Below are 13343 nucleotides of genomic sequence, written 5' to 3' on the forward strand. Positions count from 1 at the left end.
CAGAATGGGAGAAGATATTTGCAAACGACATAGCAGATAAAGGGTTAGTATCCAAAGTCTATAAAGAACTTATCAAACTCAACACCCAAAAAACAAATAATCCAGTGAAGAAATGGGCAAAAGACATGAATAGACACTTCTCCAAAGAAGACATCTGGATGGCCAACTGACGCATGAAAAAATGCTCAACATCACTCAGCATCAGGGAAATACAAATCAAAACCACAATGAGATACCACCTCACACCTGTCAGAATGGCTAACATTAACAACTCAGGCAACAACTGATGTTGGCTAGGATGCGGATAAAGAGGATCTCTTTTGCATTGTTGGTGGCAATGCAAGCTGGTGCAGCCACTCTGGAAAACAGTATGGAGGTTCCTCAAAAAACTGAAAACAGAACTACCCTACAACCCAGCAATTGCACTACCAGGTATGTATCCAAGGGATACAGGTGTGCTGTTTCGAAGGGACACGTGCACCCCAATGTTTATAGCAGCACTATCAACAATAGCCAAAGTATGGAAAGAGCCCAACTGTCCATCGATGGATGAATGGATAAAGAAGATGTGGTATATGTATACAATGAAGTATTACTCGGCAATCAAAAAGAATAAAGTCTTGCCATTTGCAACTACATGGATGGAACTAGAGGGTATTATGCTAAGCAAAATTTGTCAGTCAGAGAAGGACAAATATCATATGCCTTCACTCATATGAGGACTTTAAGATACAAAACATATGAACATAAGGGAAGGGAAGCAAAACTAATATAAAAACAGGGAGGGGGACAAAACAGAAGAGACTCTTAAATATGGAGAACATACAGAGGGTTGCTGGAGGGGTTCTGGGAGGGGGGATGGGCTAAATGGGCAAGGGGCACTAAGGAATCTACTCCTGAAATCATTGTTGCACTATATGCTAACTAATTTGGATGTAAATTAAAAAAAAAATTAATAAAAAAAAGAAAAAAAATCAAAACAAAAATGATAATGAAGCTGAAAATACCTTAGTCAGAATCTATTTTTGTGTACCTAAAATGCTTATGAAGTTATCTAATCTGAGATTTACCCTATCAACCTATTCACCCTAAGGCCATTAGTCAGATTGTTGTTTTTTTTTTTTTTATAATGTTTTTATTTATTTTTGAGAGAGACAGAGTGCAAGGAGGGGAAGGGCAGAGAGAGAGAGAGAGAGAGAGAGAGAGAGAGAGAGACAGAGAGACACACACACAGAATGTGAAGCAAGCTCCAGGGTCTGAGCTATCAGCACAGAGCCCAAGAACTCGTGAACAGTGAGATCAGGACCTGAGCAGAGTCGGATGCTTAACTGACTGAGCCACCCAGGCGCCGCATTAGTCAGATTTTTTAAAAAATTTAAAAAATGTTTTTATTTTATTTTTGAGAGACAGAGACACAGTGAGAGCAGGGGAGGGGCAGAGAGAGATGGAGACAGAATCTGAAGCAGGCTCCAGCCTCTGAGCTGTCAGCACAGAGCCCGACGTGGGGCTTGAACTCAGACTGCAAGATCATGACCTGAGCTGAAGTCAGATGCCCAACCAACTGAGCCACCCAGGTGCCCCTGCATTAGTCAGATCTTTAAATAGCAATAACTAAAAAGTCTGGACATGTGGAGAAGTAGCCCCAAACAAATTAGGAATAAATTATAAGAGAGTTGGAAATTTAAAGAGACACTACACAATTAACAGGTACAAAAATAATAGCCGGCAGCATGAGACACTGATTAACAAAAATGAAAATAATGAATGTTCATATGATAAATGCAAATCACAATGAAAAAAATTAAGATGGTTCAGTTTACTCAGAAGAATGCAGGAAGATGTTCAAGACATTTTGTTTAAAGATTGTCAGTTAGAAATTTTTAGAATTTTAGGGGTGCCTGGGTGGCATGGCTCAGTCAGTTAAGAGTCTGACTTCAGCTCAGGCATGATCTCACGGTTTGGGAGTTCAAGCCCCACATCGGGCTCTGAGCTGAGAGCAAGGAGTCTGCTTGGGATTCTTTCTCTCCTTCTCTCTGTCCCTCCCCCACTTGCTCTCTATTCTCTCTCAAAATAAATAAAAATAAACCTAAAAAATTTTTGAGAATTCTAAGGAATCAGCTTCAGTTACTCAGACAACTCTATGAATGTGTAATAAATGGCTCTCCTTTTTTAGACAAATCAAGTACTATTTTAAGATGTTCAACAGACTGTGAAATCATTGAAGAGAAGATCAATGTCATTTATTTTGAACTCCTGTGCCTAGCATAAGTAGCCAACATGTAGAAATTACTCAATAAATGTTTAGGAAACAAAATGCTTTTGAAAATAATGTGAGAACAGTCCTGGTCATAAGAGAAATTAAAGGTGGTAATTATCAAAATTCCTGATGCTGTGCTCAAAATACAACACTAAGTTACAAAATATGCAGCTTTCACAAATATAGGTGACCCCTGAATAACATGCGTTTGACCGGTGTGGGTTCACCAATACATGGATTTTGTAAAAATAAATATATTAGACGGGTACCAGGCTGGCTCAGGCAGTAAAGCATGCTCTTGATCTCACTCTTGATCTCAGGGTTGTGAGTTTGAGTCCTACATTAGGTGTGGAGATCACTTAAAAATAAAACTCTTTAATAAATAAGTAGGACAATATTTTGGACATTTGTTATAATTTGAAAAGACAGATGAGGGGTACCTCAGTGGCTTGGTCAGTTGAGCGTCTGACTCTTGTTATCGGCTCGGGTCATGATCTCATGGTCATGGGATTGAGCCCTGTGTTGGGTTCCACGCTGGGTGGGGAGCCTGCCTGGGATTCTCTGTCCCTTCCCCGCTCACTCTCTCAAAATAAATAACATCAACATTAACGACAACAAGATGAATGTAGCCTTGATATATCAAAAGAATTTAAGAAAAGTTAGGCATTACTATAAGAACAAAGGATGGGGGCGCCTGGGTGGCTCAGTTGGTTAAGCGGCCGACTTCGGCTCAGGTCATGATCTCGCGGTCCGTGAGTTCGAGCCCCGCGTCGGGCTCTGTGCTGACAGCTCAGAGCCTGGAGCCTGTTTCAGATTCTGTGTCTCCCTCTCTCTGACCCTCCCCCGTTCATGCTCTGTCTCTCTCTGTCTCAAAAATAAATAAACGTTAAAAAAATTAAAAAAAAAAAAAAAAAAAAAAGAACAAAGGATGTAATACATACAACATACAAAATGTGTTAATGGACTGTGTTATTTGTGAAGCTTCCTATGAAGAGCAGGCTATTAGTAGTTAAGTTTTTGGGCAGTCAAAAGTTGTACATGAATTTTTAACTGTGTGGGGATTGGTGCCCCTAACCCCTATGTTGTTCAAGGGTCAACTGTACCTCACACTTTTTTTTTTAAACTTTTTTTTTTTTTTCAACGTTTTTTATTTATTTTTGGGACAGAGAGAGACAGAGCATGAACGGGGGAGGGGCAGAGAGAGAGGGAGACACAGAATCGGAAACAGGCTCCAGGCTCCGAGCCATCAGCCCAGAGCCTGACGCGGGGCTCGAACTCATGGACCGCGAGATCGTGACCTGGCTGAAGTCGGACGCTTAACCGACTGCGCCACCCAGGCGCCCCTGTACCTCACACTTTTAATAAGTACTTTTAGAAAATGTTAAGAGAAAAAAAGTATTAAATAATCAGCTGTAGTCTTGGTATGTCAAGACACAGGGTGTGTTTCAAGTAATTCAAAGTTTTATCAAAATCTACTTATTAACCTTGAAAAGTGAGGATTTATGATTTATACTTGCAAATAAAGGTATAGACTAAATAAAAACCAAGAAGGAAATAAATTACTTGTGGAAAACCAAAGTCAATATATAAATACCCACAATAAAACTAGGTCAACGATCTGCCTTCTGAGATCATTTGCTATGAAGCAAGCAATTTAAAAATATTAATTTTCTACAGAACATGGTTATTTTCTAAGCAAATGTCTATAGTTGGGAAAGCAACAAAAATAGTATGCATGTGGTTTATAAACTCTGAAATGTATGCATTTGAAAGTAAAAAGTAAACATCAAAGATGAACAGAATCAAGAGAAATAATATTTAGATTATAAAGAATCTTGGTAGCTGAAGCTATGTAGAGAGAAAAGCTCTCCATATTAAATGATTTGAGATCTACAATTTTAGTATTTGCTTTAAAAGCCACTTGGGGGAGGGGCTCCTGGGCGGCTTAGTCAGTTAAGTGTCTGACTCTTGATTTCAAGTCAGGCCATGATCTCATGACTCATGAGTTCAAGCCCCGCATCAGGCTCTGTGCTGATAGTGCAAAGCCTACATGGGATTCCCTCTCTCTGCCTCTCCCCTGCTTGCTTGTTCTCTCCCTCTCTCAAAATAAATAAACAAACTTTTACACACATACACTCATGGGTTCCTTTCTGGCATTCAAGATGTTGAAGTGAGGATGTGGTGGGTCCTTCAGTGTGAAATTCTGGATTTCCCTAGGTCTTCTAGTAGGAGCCATGATCAACTGTGCTGACAACACAGGAACCAAAAAACTGTGTATCATCTCTGTGAAGGGGATCAAGCAATGACTGAACAGACTTTTTACTGCTGTTGTGGGTGACATGGTGATGGCCACAGTGAAGAGAGGCAAACCAGAGTTCAGAAAGAAGGTACAACCAGCAGTGGTAATTTGTCAATGAAGGTCATACCAGAGAAAAGATGGTGTGTTTTTCTATTTTGAAGATAGCAGAAGGGTCACAGTAAACAATAAAGGTGAAATGATAGGTTCTGCTATCACAGGAGGAGCTGCCAAAGAGTGTGCAGACTTGTGGCCCAGGATTTCATCCAATGCTGGCAGTATTGCATGTTTCTTTGGTGTATTGTTTAAAAAAAAAAAATTATTTGCCCCCTAACCCAAACCACTTATGAAGCCTATTCTTCCTTCTCATCTCTAGTTGTACTAATTAGGCTTACAATGTGGCAAGCACCATGCTAAGCACTTTATTTTTTATGCTAAGCACTTTATTTTTATTTTTCTAAATGTTTATTTAAAAATAATTTAAGTTTGTTTATTTTTGAGAGGGTGAGACAGAGCACAAGCGGGGGAGGGGCAGAGAGAGAAGGAGACACAGAATCTGAAGCAGGCTCCAGTCAAGTGTTCAGCACAGAGCCCCACATGGGGCTTGAACCCACAAACTGTGAGATCATGACCTGAGACGAAGTCGGTCACTTAACCAACTGAGCCACCATACGCCCATATTTATTTTTGTGAGAGCGAGAGCGAGAGAGAGCATGCAAGTAGGGGAGGGGCAGAGGGAGAGGGAGACACAGAATGTGAAGCAGGCTCTAGGCTCTGAGCTGTTAGCACAGAGCCAGATGCGGAACTTGAACCTACCAAAGGTGAGATCATGACCTGAGCCGAAGTTGGATGCTTAACCGACTGAACCACACAGGTGTCCCACGTGCTAATAATAGCACTTTAAATGCATAATTTAATTTAATCCTCATAACTAGATGCTACTATACCTGAATTTTAAAGACTGGGGGGAAAATCTTAAAGAGGTTAAATAACTTGTCCAAGGTTATGCAGCTAAACTGTAAAAATTAGGTTGAGATTTAAACCCAGGTCTGATTTAAAATGTTTTTGTTTTTAAAAGCCACAACTATATTGCAATGTATATCCTTTATCAATGGGTGATCCAGACCAGTTAACTAGTTTCCTTGGATATTAGTTTCTTTCTTTTCTTTTCTTTTTAAAGATTTAATTAATTAAGCAGGCTTCATACCTAGTGTGGAGCCCAATATGGGGCTTGAACTCAGAACCCTGGGATCAAGACTTGAGATCAATAGTCAGATACCCAACCAACTGAGCCACCTAGGCCTCCCTAAAAGATTTTACGTAGTCTCTATACCCAATGTGGGGTCCAAACTCACAACTCTAAGATCAAGAGTCGCACATTCCACTGACTGAGCCAGCCAGGTGTGCCACTGACTTAAAAAAACATCTTCTGAGACTGTGAGAACGCAGATACTTTCATTTGGTGGCAAAGTAAACGGGTAAACCCTTTTTTAGCATACAACTGACAAGCTCAAAGATTTACAATAGGGCTATTATATTTAATGTAAGCACAATCTAACACTAGGAAGTCTGGTTATATAACAGAAATAATAGTAGTTATCCTTTTTATTAAAACTAATGCTTATTGAGTGCTTATTATAAACTAAGCACTATTCCAAGCTCTTATGTACATTAACCAATGTAAATTCCCACAATCACCTTTTAGGGGCAGATAGGACTATTATTCCCATTTGACAGATGAAGATGTTAGTAATAATAAAATAGGATTTTATGAATATCATTTACAACAAGCAACTATATACACAAAATCCATTTCGATATTCTAGTTGACACAGGTTAATATTGATACATGCATGACAGATTTTCATTCCCACGTCCATTTGCAGGATATTGTATTTTTGTATTACATTTATGCAGTAACACCTCATTTCAGACTCAACAATTCTTGGTAAAAATTGTCATGTCTTGTGAGAATAATTTTTTTACAGCTTTTGGTGATTGGGGGTACATGGTTTAAGTAGATGGTTTTTGTTGGGGGGTAGCTAAGTGCTACATTATTATTTTTAAACTAAAGTGAATGAGACAATACCCTTCAAGTGTAACTTGCTGATTCTTTTACAAGCTAAGACAATGTTATTTCTTTGCCCTGAATGTCAGTGTCCTATCATTTAAAAACTCTTCACTGGTTCTAAAAGTTACAGGCAGGGGGCACCTGGCTGGCTCAGTCAGTAGAGGATGTGACTCTTGATTTTAGGATGGCGAGTTTGATCAAACCCCATGTCGGGTGCAGAGATTACTTAAAAAGAAAAAAGTGATAGGAACTCTCTTACTACAAGCCACCACCACTAAAACCTAAATTACTTATATTCTTGGGAAAAAACACAACAAAATATGTAGAAAGAAATAATCACATATTTCAACAACTATTTGAGCACAAAGCAGAAGAATTACGGCAGTTCCCTCAGCCTCTTTGAGAACTGTCCTTTAACATTTGGCAGATCATTCTTTTAAAAAGTGAGGTAGGGGCACCTGGGTAGCTCAGTCGGTTAAGCATCAGACTTTGCCTTGGGTCATGATCTCATGGTTTGTGAGTTTGAGCCCCTCGTCAGGCTCTGTGCTGACAGCTCAGAGCCTGGAACCTGCTTCATATTCTGTGTCTCCCTCTCTCTGCCCCACCCCAGTTTGTGTGCTCTGTTTCTCAAAAATGAATAAACGTTTAAAAAAAAATGTTTTTTTTAAAATAAAAGAAAGAAGTGAGGTAAAATTCAGGGCACCTGGGTGATTCCGTCAGTTAAGCGTCTAACTCTTGATCTTGGTTCCAGTCAATCTCATGGTTCATGAGTTTGAGCCTCGTGTTAGGCTCTGTGCCAACAGCACAGGGCCTGCTTGGGATTCTCTCTCTCCCTCTCTGCCCCTCACCCACTTGCTCTCAAAAATAAATACATACAAGTTTTTAAAAAGTAAGGTAAAAGTCACATAATATAAAATCAAGTACTTTAAAGTGAATAATTCACTATGTTGTGCAACTAACACCTCTAATTCAAAACACTGCCATAATTTCAGAGTAAAACTTCTTATCCATTAAGTAGTTTCTCCCATTTCCTCTTTCCCCCCATGTCTCTGGAAGCCCATCAATTTGCATTCTGTCTGTATGTATTTGTTTATTCTGGATATTTCACACAAATGTAATCACATAATGTGACCTTTTGTGTCTAAGGCCTCCTTCACTTAACACAGTATTTTGGAGGTTCATGTATGTTGTGACAGGTTATTCTTTTTGTAAAATATTCCTTAAGTTCATATATACTATTCAGAAATATAATATATAATAAACATTAAAAAAATAATCATATGCCCTTTGTAAATTATACCGTAGTATACCATTATAGAGGTATACCATTCTAAAGGAGGTTCAGATACCACATAGCAACTCTGATGCCAGGCCAACCTGACAACAGCTCTGTCTTTTCTTTACTTCATCACCATGGGTTTAGGACAAAAGAACTACTCTGAAGGCAAAGTACCATTTCAGTACTCACTGTAGTGGTAAATGAAAGCCTAAAAGCAGGCACTGTTACTTAAAGATTTATTCAAATAATCTGAATGCTAAATAAAACTAAAGATAATAAAGTTCATAAAAAATTTCAAATTTCTTTTATGAAATCAAGAAAAGTTACTCTTTGCTTAAGGTGACAGCACAAACCCAAACTTCACCATCTCTGGCCCAAAACATGATTAAGGAATATGTTACAACACATACCACCCAAGCAAAAATGTAACAGCTTCAACCAAAAACAGAGGAAAAGGTCAGTGAGAGAACTTTCCAAGAAATTGCAGGCCTTGGGCAACTCTCCATGTAGCTCCCAACTTGGTTCTCTAGACAGAAGATGGGGGTGGGGGTGGCAGTTGAGTGAGAAAACTCCAAAAAATTTTAGCAATAAAATTCATATTGAAGCATTACAAGTCATATTGAAGGTAATTCCAGAAGAAATTTTCCTAAATGTAAAAACCCCTTTTCCTTCTACCTCCCCTTCCATCTTAACAGAGAAAGGAAAAGAGTAGAATTCACCATCCTGAAGACTCTTGCAGAAGGGAGGAAGGAAAGAACAAGAAGAATCCTAATTATCCACATCTAATTATCCCTAAATAGACATTTGGCTAACATGTAGATAAAAAAGAAAAAAAAAGATCTTTCAAAGGAGTAAGGGTAGGAAAAATGTATTACCAAGGATGGCTGTAAACTCTCAAGTCTCCCAAAGTGGCATCACATACCCAAATACCCTGTTGGTTCAGGGAAATGGAAGTAGTTTCTACAAGGAGAAGGTAAATAGGGTTGGAGCGGGGGTGGGGGTAGGGGTGGGGAAGAGAGCAGATTCTGCATAGGCGAAAAAGCTCTAGGTGTCCACCCTGGGTTTGAACACTAAAGCCTGAAATGTGTCAATGGAATCTACCTCACACAATAGCACAGCACATTCAACCAAGATATAGTAGAGAGCACAGCCTATGTCTGCAATAAGGCTGGATACAGCAAATCCGTATGTCTTTCCAATAAACGATCCTCAAAGCAGAGCTCACAGGAGAAGAAAAAGAAAGGGATTTTAAAAGGCACAGATTCAAAGACAATTCTTGTTTGGATATCTCAGCACAAAAACAATTTTGTAATCGAACTGACAACCAAGGAGAAGAAAAAACAAAAACAAACTAGACATGACATCTCTATATTTGGGTGGAATGTACCATGAAAAACAGAGATGAAAAATCTATTCTCAGAACTGAGTGATGTTGATGTGTCAATACAGGTTCACTGCTTGTAACTAATGTACCCCTCTGGTGAGGAATATTGACAGGGAGGGAGTGAACATGTGAGAGCAGAAGATCCAAAAACTACTCTAAAGGGGCGCCTGGGTGGCGCAGTCGGTTAAGCGTCCGACTTCAGCCAGGTCACGATCTCGCGGTCCGTGAGTTCGAGCCCCGCGTCGGGCTCTGGGCTGATGGCTCGGAGCCTGGAGCCTGCTTCCGATTCTGTGTCTCCCTCTCTCTCTGCCCCTCCCCTGTTCATGCTCTGTCTCTCTCTCTGTCCCAAAAATAAATAAAAAACGTTGAAAAAAAAAAAAGAAAACAAAAACTACTCTAAAAAATTAATGTCTATTAAAAAAAATTTTTTTTAAACCCGCTGTGGAAGCGCCTGGTTGGCTCAGTCAGTTCAGCGTCCGATCTCACACTATGTGGGTTTGAGTCCTGCATCAACTCTGTGCTGACAGTGTGGGGCCTGCTTGGGATTCTGTCTCCTTTTCTCTCTCTGCCCCTGCCTGCTCTTTCTCTCAAAAATAAATAAACTTAACAACAACAAAAAAACCTGTTCTGAAAGAATCTCTCTGCTAACATTCTGAGTTGTAAGAGAGAACCTGATCAGCAAAAAGCCAATAAAATTAAGAACTCAAAGTTGAGATGAAAAGCAAGATTAGAGCTAATAAAGCACACTGAAATATAAAATAACATTATTACAGAATAAATGAATTATAAATAGTAAAGAAAAATACAACATAACTGAAAACCAAGGTACTGCCGAAGAGACAATCATAGGGATACAAGAGGAAAGAGAACAAGACTTAAGATAATTACGAAGATAAAAGATATGCAAGACAAAGGCAATCCAACGTAAGGAAACCTGGTTTCCCTAAAATAGAAAATCCTATTAATCAGAGGGGAGCCTGGATGGCTCAGTTAGTTAAGTGTCTGACTCATCATTTCAGCTCAGGTCACAATCTCAGGGTTCGAGAGTTTGAGTCCTGGTCAGGCTCTGTGCTGACAGCAAGGAGCCTGCTTCTCTTCCTGGCCTGCTCCCTCTTAAAAGAAATAAACTTTAAAAAAATTAAAAAAAAAAAAAATTAGACATAATGGAAGATTATTTCTCCCCTAACTGAAAGAAAAACCAAATCTCCAGGACAAAAGGACACAAAGATTAAAAAAAAAAAAAAAAAATGCTGATATTAAACAATAGATTCCAAGACATAATTTGGTTAAGGTAATGATATGGAAGAATAAAGAAACAATTCTTTCAATAGCCTGTAAAAAAAAAACGTCAGGGAAAAAAAATTAGGCTGAATTTAATTTACCAATACACAATGCTGGAAAATAGTGGAGCAAAACTAAAAATGGAGAGAGGAAAAACTGTGACCTAACAATGAATTTCTCATTAAAGTAATGGCGATTGGCAGAGATTCTCAAATGTGAGAAATTTTTTAAAACTTACACACCTTTTGATAAAAACTATTTGATGATAAAATGCAGTCAATTAGGAAATGAAAAGGCAAAGCCCCAGTAAAAAGACCTAGTGGTTGGCATTGAACCATTAAAATATAGAACATTAAACAATCATACAGAATATGGCTACAGAAGGTAAATGTAGTTATTTTTACACTTTTAAAATTTAAAACGCGTAACTGTGTAAATTGACCTGTTTTCTAAATGGAATCAGTATATATTAAGATACGTTAATCAAGAAACAGGTGTAAATACATTAAAGAAATAAATGGAATGAACAAAAGAAATAACAAACCCAAGAAGGATGGGGTAAGGGGAGGATGTATAAGTGATCATTTTCTCAGCTTTTATAGGTGAGAGGTTGGCAGATATTATCTACAACTGTTAAAAGAGATAGATGAATAAGAATAGTATATAAAATAGAAGGGCAACAATTAATAGTCAAAAAGAAAAAAATTCACACATAAAAAGGACAAGAAAAGGAAAAAATAAGAATTATGGTAAAGCACAGAAGAAAACAAAGGAAACACGAAATACACTCCTACCAGACAAATGCCAATGAAAAGAAAACTAGAGTTTCAATATTAATCAATGAACAAGGCTTATTAACTCTCGGCAGAAAGTGTTAAAACGGGGGGCCCTTTATAATGGGAAAGGGTTCATATTCACAATGACAAAACTATATTAAGTGTTTATGTCCAAAATTATTACTGCAACAAAACAGTAAAGCACAAACTATAGGAAACAGAAACACAATAGAAATAGTGGATTTTAATTCTTTCATCAATCCATGGATAAACAAAGTAGACAAAATATATGTAAGGAAACTTTACAGAAAGATGATTAAACTGAACTAAGGAGTGAATGTTGTTTGCTGTAACTTTTTAAATTTTTTTTTTTTAACGTTTATTTATTTTTCTGAGACAGAGAGAGACAGAGCATGAACAGGGGAGGGCCAGAGAGAGGGAGACACAGAATCTGAAACAGGCTCCAGGCTCTGAGCTATCAGCACAGAGCCTGACGCGGGGCTCAAACTCACGGACCGCGAGATCATGATCTGAGCCGAAGTCGGCCGCTTAACAGACTGAGCCACCCAGGCGCCCCGCTGTAACTTTTTAAAAAATATTAATTTATTTTGAGAGGGAGGGATAGAGAGAGAGGTGAACAGAGGGAGAGGCAGAGAAAAGAGAATTCCAAGCAGGCTCCATGCTGTCAGCACAGAGCTGGGCGCAGGGCTCAATCTCATGAACTGTGAGATCATGACCTGAGCCGAAATCAAGAGTTGGCCCCTTAACTGGCTGAGCCACCCAGGCACCCCAATATCTTACTGAGAACACCTCTTTAACGTGCCCATATAGATTATAAAAATGGTATATATCAGACTGCAAAGCAAAACTTTAAATTCCAAAAACTGTAAATAGAATACCTTTATCAGATTACAATGCTATAAAAACTAGAGCTTATTTACAGAAATAAAAGCAACCCTCCTTCAATCACAACGAATTCAAAAATTCCCTCAAAACTACTCTTTGCTTAAAGACAATGTGAAGACAAATTTCAGATTACATAGAAAATAAAAAGAAAATATTACATATATAGCCAAAATCTGTGTTAAAACCTCTACATAATTAAAGAGTGAATGAGAGAGGGGGGATGGGTGAAATAGGTGATAGGGATTAAGGAGTGTACCTGTCCTTTTTTTTTTTTTTTAAATTTTTTTAATGTTTATTTTTATTTTTGAGATAGAGAGACAGAGCATGAATGGGGGAGGGTCAGAGAGAGGGAGACACAGAATCCGAAACAGGCTCCAGGCTCTGAGCTGTCAGCACAGAGCCCGACGTGGGGCTCGAACTCACGGACCGTGAGATCATGACCTGAGCTGAAGTCGGCCGCCCAACCGACTGAGCCACCCAGGCGCCCCAAGGAGTGTACCTGTCTTGATGAGCACTGGGTGATGTACAGAATTGTTAAATCACTCCATTGTACACCTGAAACTAATATTACACTGTATGTTAACTATACTGGAATTAGAATTAAAGAGAGTGAATGAAACAAGTACCCATCTCAAAAAGTTTGTAAAAGAACAATAAAATAACCCCCCACCCAAAAAATATAAAGAGATGAAATTAGAAATAAATAGGAAAATGGTAGATCTGGCAAATAAACCCAAGGAGCTGATTCTTTGGGGACAGGAAAAAATAATATGAAAAGTAAACCACTGCCTAATTAAGACATTTTTAAATGTCAAAATACTGACATTCTGGTGTGTTATAAACAATCAAAAAATTGGTGTACTTTTGTTATATGTACACGATTTCAAAGATCAGCCATCAGGTGAAATAGCCTCAAGGGCACCTGGGTGGAGAGGACTGAATGAAGTTAAAGGAAGCAGAAAGCAAAATGATGATGTATAGGGCATATATTTTTATACACTAAAAACCTGAGGGGCACCCGGGTGGCTCACCTGGTTGGGATTTCGACATCAACTTAGGCCATAATCTCGCAGTTCATAAGTTCGAGCCTTGC

General features: G+C 38.6%; 1 protein-coding gene and 1 pseudogene across 3 annotated transcripts in view; one reads left to right on the plus strand and one right to left on the minus strand.

Moving 5' to 3' along the window:
* Nucleotides 1–13343, minus strand: part of ZFR (zinc finger RNA binding protein) — an 86946-nt gene that overhangs the window by 9780 nt on the left and 63823 nt on the right. The gene's annotated exons all lie outside the window — the stretch shown is intronic.
* Nucleotides 4420–4887, plus strand: LOC131489062 (large ribosomal subunit protein uL14-like; annotated as a pseudogene).

The sequence above is a fragment of the Neofelis nebulosa genome, chromosome 1, assembly GCF_028018385.1.
Source record: "Neofelis nebulosa isolate mNeoNeb1 chromosome 1, mNeoNeb1.pri, whole genome shotgun sequence".
NCBI classification, from domain to species: domain Eukaryota; kingdom Metazoa; phylum Chordata; class Mammalia; order Carnivora; family Felidae; genus Neofelis; species Neofelis nebulosa.